An 8,144-nucleotide genomic window follows, 5' to 3' on the forward strand; every position below is an offset into this window, starting at 1 on the left:
CAGAAGACTTGAACACCTATCAAACGCACCCCCACAGCAAGAGAATGCAGTGCAGCGTTCGCTCAGGGAAGTGCAAATGCCTCTCCGGGAGTGACCCTGAGTGAGGCCTTAAAGTGAGCCTCAGCAAATGCCAAAGGGCAGAAGGAAAGCCTTAGCTGAGTAGGAAAGAAGTAGAATCAAGTCCAAAAGGAAAAGTTAACTCAGGAGCGTAGACAGTGAATCATTCTAGTAAATAACAATGCAAAAGCAGAAACAATAGGGAGCTAAAATTACTCAGAGATGCATGAAATATGATGACGTAATACACCCAAACTCAGAGATGAGGCCTAAGACAAGCGTACAGGAGGATTTATGCCAGTAAAGGCACGTGCTGAAGAAGATGGGCTCCATCAGTAACCTAAACACTGGACAACCCAGAGAAACTTAGAGTGAAAGCAGCCACAATGAAGGACATCCAAGGATTAAAGCAGAAGTTGGAACAGAGCACACGAAGGCAACAGAGAAAAAGTCTCTCTGATGAACACAACCAGAATTCTTAGCTAGACTAGAGAGAATGACAAGGGTGGATTGCTGAAGTCTGGAATGAGTGGATAGATGGAATTTATAGACTAACTTCTAGAGAACATTCTGATTATTTCTGTGCTGACAGTTAGGTGATATTGACAACATGGACAAACTATGTTCTACACTGTAAAAAAAAATGTCAAATTTAAATGGACCAGCTCCATTCCCAGCAAGCTCTGTCACCAATAACAGAAAAAACCCGGTCCAACTCCCAGAGGGCTTCTGCTGTTTCAAGAGCTGTGCTAGGGACTGGGAACCAATATCATGGATCTCACATGGCGCCACAGGCGCTGTGGCTGTCACCTGACAGTTTGTTACCTGCCACATGGATGCACACATGTGAGTACTCAGGGAGGAGCCGCCTGAGAACACGGGTTTATACACTTGCTTGCATACCTGCTCACATACCTGCTTACACGCCTGCTTATGTGGCCTACAGTTGTAGGAGTTGGTTGCTCCGAATAACGTTCATTTATTGGTAGTCTTACAAGCTATTTTAAGGCCATTACTCTCCTTAAACCCCACCCCAGAACCATTTCTTCATTGCATATTATTTCTGGAAGGCTTCTAGAGAGACAAACATGGAGTAGGGAGTCCATTCCTTTCCTTGTATTGCTGTTTCTCAGGCTTCCTCAAAAGCAGTCTTGTTGGATCTTCTGGGAGGGCAGCGTGACTGAGGGATCTGAGGAATTTATGCAGACTTGCACGCGATGATGCATTGGTGCTGGGGGGAGCACTCCCCATCTTCTGGTACGACTTTCTCCTGTCGTGTTCTCTATTTTTTCTTTAAACCTTCAGCCTGACCTCTTTGGTAGCATAACTTTACTTAAAATGTCACTAAGAGGCTAAGGAGGTGGTTTAGTTTGTAAAGTGTTTGCATTGCAAGTGAGTTCAACCTCTGCCTCTCCCCCCTGCAAACTTACATAAATAGCCAGACACAGAGGTGCACATTTATAATCATAGTGGTGGTAAGAGGTGGACCTGAACGGGATCCCTCAAGCTTACTGGTCAACTCTTAAGGCCCACTTGGTGACGTTTCAGACCAATCAGAACAGAACACAGTCAAGTCAAAAGTATAAGGTTCTCATGAACAATATCTGAGGTTGTCCTTAATGTCTTTGCCACACGTGTGCAACAAATACACATGCATGCACACACACACATGCCTGCTCGCATAAACACACATGTGTGCATGCACATGCACACACAGACACACATATGCATACTGCCACTAAGAATGTAGCAGCAGTTGGGGCTGGAGAGATAACTCAGTGGTTAAGAGCACACAAATAAATAAATAAATAGAGAAATGCTGAAATTTAATAGAAGAAGAAGGTACAAAATGCAATCTGTTCCATTAAAGCAGAAGGAACCCATCCTCAAAAGCAGATGTTTTGGGGGGCTAAGGGAGATGGTTTGGTGGATCATGTGTTTGTTGCTCAGGTCTAAGGATTGAAGTGTGTATCTCCAGTTGCCCATGTAAATGTTGGTGGACATGGAAACCTCTGCTTACAAGTAGGACACAGGATGAGGGTTGTCCCTGGAACTAACTAGCTAGCTGGACCACTTATATAGGTGAGCTTTAAGTTCAACTGAGAGCCTTGCCTCAAATAATTTAGTTGGAAAATGATTGCAGAAGACACTAGATGTTCACCTCAGACCTCCACACATATACAAACATCCCTTACAGACATATAGGTATACAAGCAAAACAAAAACTATACAATCATGTTAGCGCTTCAATAATAACAGCCACAGTTCTTCCTCAGTTTTGAAATGCACCTGGTTTGGATGCCTGAGCACTGAGATTACACACATGAGCCAATATAGCCAGTTTCACGGCGACTATGCGCCTGAGCCGGTAGAGCTGGTTTCACTTTTTAAAAATTAGCACAGAATAATCATTCCATGGAATATATTTTTTTGATATGAGAGAAATGTCCCCACCTATCTTGTGTAAATTCATATTATTTGGGAGTTTCCTCCAGCCATGTCCAATTTCAAGTAGCAAATTCCTCTCAGTTGTTGAACACACATTTCAAATCTCCTGTGTACAAAGCCTCCAGGCCCTGTGGGATGCAGTCACTTGAGACATTGATCTCTACCCTTAGGATGTCTTAAACCAGAAAGGAATACAAGTATATACATATATATGTGTGTGTATTTACAATGTAATGCAGCTGTGTTAGTCCCACATGTGATTCAAATATAAAGTTTGCTGTAGACAATCCTGCAGAACTGGCTATCCAGAAGTGCACAGGGAATGGGCTGTAAGTCACCATTTACGGAGAAGCGTCTGGACTTTTCAGATACACATTGTCCTGGCTAGGATGGACTGGGTTACATGTTTTCTTTTGCAGAAGTACAAACATGATCCATGTTCAACTGAAGCTATTTGAAGCATGATTAATAAAAACTCAGAGGCAGAAATCGGGGTTCAATCTGAAGGTCAGAAAAGCAAAACAGCCAGCCACTGGCTCTTACTTCTATCTCAGTCCGAAATGGCAATCCTGCCTCCAGGAATCTCAGAATGAGACTGAGAGCCGTCTCCTCCTGTCTTATTATCCTCTCTAGTTCTGGGATTAGGGACATGCACCATTATTGCCTAGTTTCTGTGGCAAGCTAGTGTGGCTACTGGGATTAAAGGTGTGTGTCATTGCTGCCTGGTTTATAAGGCTGGCCAGTGTGTCTGCTTTACTTTTCTGATCCTCTGGCTTGCTTTATTTATTAAAATACAAATGAAATGCCACTACAGCTGTTGCTCAAGTTTTAACATTTGGTTTTGTTCTAGGTTTGTGATGTGTGATTTAGTATTCCCTCAGGACGCTGGGCAGCAGCAGTGAGTGCAGACCCAGGTCACCCAACCATGTGATCGAGAGTGTTGACATCTCGTTCACCACAGGCCATCATCCTAAAATCATGTCAGTCTTGGTAGATTAAGGCACAGTGTTACAAGACTCTTTTGACTTAAATGAATTCACGAGGCTGTGATCCCATTGTAGATGGAGGAACAGCTATCACGGGGACTTGTTCTCATTTTCTCTCTCTCCCTCTCTCTCTCTCTCTCTCTCTCTCCACCTACTCTGAGCCCTCTCTATGTAACTTACAGATATGATGGTGAGAATGTGGAGTTTGGACAATAGACAGGAAATACGTATTTTTCGATATGAATATCTGGATTTAGTTAGACCTGGTGAACTGAAATCAAATGTAGCTTTTGAGGGCTTGGTATTTTAGTCTACTCAGGGTGGTGGCCATGGCAGCAGGGCCTCCAAAGGGAATAATTGTGTTTCCCTTCAGCACACAACAGAAAATAATATGAAGGGGTTGGAAAGCAATTGTTTCCTTGCATTAAAATTTTTTACCTTGCATGGAAAGTGTCAGTTTTATTTTCAGGAGTTACAGCGCCTTTCAAAGCCTCATTTCACTTTGAAACTCCTTCCCCAGTCTGCCGATGTGCCTAGAAAGGAAAACCTTGGGTTAAGATATCTCTTCTACATATGGAGAATTGGGGTGGGGGTGTGCTCAGAATGCACCCAGCATGTCGGCCTCGTGGTAGAATCTTGGTGCTGAAGTAACACTCCTTAGCAAAGCAACCCAAGGAAGTGGGGGGAAACCACAGGATTTAGCCGAGAAAACAAAACAAAGAAAACCAGAGCCACCCCTGTGGGAATGGGGTTCTCACTGTCGATGGGTTATTGAACGTTTTCTGTGCCTGCGCACTTCTACACTATGAGGGCATGCTACACAGACCGAAATGGTAGGCACCGAGATACAGCTGATTAAGTTTTAACCTCTGTTAACTGTCTGATCTGAGGCAAACGGCAGAAGGCCGTTCGCCAACTGTGCCGTGTGTGAACTCTGCAGAACGGTAGTCCGTGTTTCATAGAGTTGGTCCGTGGATGGAAAGTATGTAGAACAACGCTTGTCCCAGGGGATCTGCAATAACATGGTAACTTTTAAATCAATCACCACTCTATTATTCCAATTGATGCTGATAAGATAGGAAAAATGGTCGTAAACTTTGTGATAGATTAAGTTACATCATAAAACGCTCACATAGTACAGAGGAAATGCTGAGTAAATTTCAACTATCACTTCCAAAAGACTTTGCAAGCAATTTGTGAGCAATTTCGAGGATACAGTGAAAGCCCGGGACAGAGAGCAGGGTGGACTCTCAATGGCCTGGCAATGTGGAAATACTTTCTGAACAAACTTAACTATGGAAAGATACAAATGGATCCCAACATTTTTACAGATATTCTCCGTAGCTTCGATGTAATGGGACACTAAGGGCAAGGCAGTGTTTCGTCACGTTGGTGTTGAGATTATCTATGGCATGCCCATCCTTTTCACTGCAGCCCTTACCATTACTGCCTCTGGTCCCCCATCACTGCAGCTGAGAAGACAGCTAAGCCTCCCACACATGTGGATCTTGGCAAGTCCGCCAGGGATGTCTTCACTAAGGGCTATGGATTTGGCTTAATAAAACTTGATTTGGAAATAAAGTCTGAGAATGGATTGGAATTTATCAACTCAGGCTCAGCCAACACAGAGTCCACCAAAGTGAGCCTGGAGACCGAGTATAGTGAACCGACTATGGCCTGTTGTGTACAGACAGCACCGTGGGCTCTGAGGTCACTGGAGGACCAGAGTGCATGTGGACCGAAGCTGACCTTTAATTTATCCTTCTGGCCTAACCCTGGGGGAAAATACTAAAATCAAGACATGATACAAGAGGTAATATATCAACCTGGGCTGTATGTGAACTTTGACATCTCTGGGTCCACTGGTTCTGGGCTCTCAGGGTTGGCTGGCTACTAGATGAAGTTCGAAACCTCGAAATCCAAGTGGCCCAGAACAGTTTTGCAGTTGGCTATAAGATGGGTGAATTCCAGCTTCATACGAATGTGAATGGCAGGACAGGGTTTGGTGGCTCCGTTAACCAAAAGGTGAACAAGAAGATGGGGACTGCTGTCCATCTCACCCGGACGACAGGAAATGGACGACAGGAAATGGATGACAGGAAACACTTGCTTTAGAACAGCAGCTGAGTGTCAGGTTGACCCCATGCATGCTTTTTAGCCAACACGAGCTGCTTCAGCCTGATCCAATCAGGGTACATTCAGACCCTACAGTCAGGCACCTAACTGACACTGTCAGCTCTGCAGGATGGCAAGAACATCAACGTGGTGTCCACAAACTTGGTGTGGCCTGGAATTCCAAGCATAAATGAACATTGTACAACTGTTAGTTTTAAACTATTTTGCAACATCGCTGCTTTCAAAATTTAGTGATTTTAATGTTGTGTTGGGAATGCGAGAACTGACAAAGATCATGGCAGAGCTCAGGCCAAGGATGCTTCAACTTGAAGGAGTTGCCATGTCAGAGGTAAAGAAGAAACCCCATTCCAGCGTAGATGTGGGTTGGGAAGGAGCCTCTCCAGTGACATCAGGCTGTAGGGGGAAGCTGGGAATGTGTGGGTCCTTTGTAAATCTGTGTGGAGTCCACAGATGAAACCGTGGATTCCTGGGCATCGAGCCTTGGTGTCCTAATCCTAACTGCTGGGAAGCATATGCACACCTAAGTGAAAGGGATCCCCATGCCCTATTCTATCCAAGTCATTCGGTTTCCTGTTTTACACCAGGGTGTGCTCAGCTATTTCTTTTGTGCCATTTTAGGGTAGAGAGGGTGGGCAGGATGCAGCTGGTCATTCACGACTTAATTCTTTCGTGTGTTGTAGTGTGGCTTTCTTTCCTTCTCTTTTCTTCTCTCCTTCCTTCCTCCCTTCTTTCCTTCCTACTCTTTTTTATGCCATTACACCAGAGTATGAAGTAGCTTCCGGGACCTCCAGCTCTGAGCTGGAGGAGGTGAATGTGGTCACACCATGATAACACTAGGGGTCTAAACTGACTCCTGTTACAGCCTCATAACTCTTTTTTAAAAAAAAAAAATTATGAACTCCTCTCTTTTTTGTGGAATTAACCTCCTCTTCAAACGCTATAATTTACATCACTTAAAATAAAATAAAACATTAAAAAAAAAATTCCTCACGTGACCTTCATCATCCACCCCCATTCTTAGGATTCTTCCAAACTGCTCTTCATTCGTGACGCCTGCGACTTGACCCCGGGAGGCTTCCTTCTTGTGCCGGGCTAGGTTTCTTTGGGAGACTGGTCTCCTTTGGAAATGACTGAAATGTTTTCAGAAAGAGCCTGATTTCCCCATGGAGCTGCAGTAACCAATATCATCATGTCGTTCCTGGTGCTCGGGAGACACAATCATGGCCTGGCCCTGCAACACATACCTCACCTGGTCTCTGCAAGCACTTAACCGGGAAATCACATTTGGGACTGAGAGGGCTGGGTTGTAAGCCCTGGGAGCTGGAGCGCGGGCAGAGGGGGGCACTGGAAGCGTTCCAGACAATCTGTTTATTTTAACTTTTTATTCCAATGTGAAGAACATGAACCTCCCAGTGCCACGGCCACGGTGCTTTTGCCAGAATTGCTCACACAGCCAGCTCACTTCCTGGGTTGTGTTCTCCTCCTCTTCCATTGAGCGATTATCTGCCTTCTTCACACCCAGCCACCTCCTTAGTTCAAGAACTTGGCGGGGAACACCAGGGGTGTCAACAGCTCCTCAGATGCAGGGTTTGGGGTCCAGGAAGGGATGGTTCTTGAGCCCCTAATGGTGGAGATTTTGCTCAACATCTGCTTGGCTCTGCAGGGGACAGGGGCTGAGCAGGGAGTGGGGTTGTGATCCTGGTCCGCATGTCTGTTAGTAGTCTTGGGTTCCCCAGGGCCACTGTGTGTTGCAGAAAGAACAATGGGTTAGCACTAGAACTGCATTCGCCCCCTAGCTGTGTCACTGTGTGTGCTTTGGACAAATTTCTTAGACCTTTCCAAGACCCCATTCCTGCTGACGAGAAAGTGGGCTTCATAAATTCAGATGGCTCTATGATGAGCCTGAGGAGCAAACTCCCCGATTTCACGGCTGCTCTTCCTGTTGCTCAAGCACGAAGTCAGAAACAGAACATTCTCGGACACTCTGAACATGGCTTCCTTGACGTAAAGCATGTGTCTGTCTACCTAAGAGTTGTGAGTGAAACAGGAAGATAGCTGGTCAGTGTCCGAGACATTCTTTCTCCCACAGCTCACAGACTGACGCCATATACAGTCATTTTTACCTCCCGCTCCCTTCTCCTCCATCACCACCTCTGCCATCTAATTCCACTGGTAAAGGCTGAAGATTTCTGCCCATTACATGCTTCTCCCTTCTGCCCACCCCGGCTACCGTGTCCTGTAGCAGCGGTTAATGCTGTCAGAGTGTGGCCTGCTGGAAGTGTCCAGTGCCGAGGGCCCGGGCACAGTGCCTGCCAGTCCTGCAGATGGCTCTCACCATCGCTGTTGTCCACTGCCGTGTTTATCAGGAGAGCCCTGTCCTTATTGATACTGAACTTACAAGTCTAGCCCTTGCCTAGGTTTTAAGGCTCCCCTGCACACAAGCTTTTGGCTTGCTTGATAATTATAGGAGAAATACCACCTTAAGAGTGCTCCATGAACTCAGTACTACTGAGATAA

At 45.5% G+C, this 8,144-nt stretch overlaps 1 pseudogene; it reads left to right on the forward strand.

Moving 5' to 3' along the window:
- The first annotated feature begins 2,411 nt into the window (after nt 1-2,411).
- LOC130889372 (voltage-dependent anion-selective channel protein 1-like) lies at nt 2,412-6,723 on the forward strand (annotated as a pseudogene).
- Nucleotides 6,724-8,144: the final 1,421 nt, after the last annotated feature.

This window comes from Chionomys nivalis, chromosome 18, assembly GCF_950005125.1.
Source record: "Chionomys nivalis chromosome 18, mChiNiv1.1, whole genome shotgun sequence".
NCBI lineage: Eukaryota > Metazoa > Chordata > Mammalia > Rodentia > Cricetidae > Chionomys > Chionomys nivalis.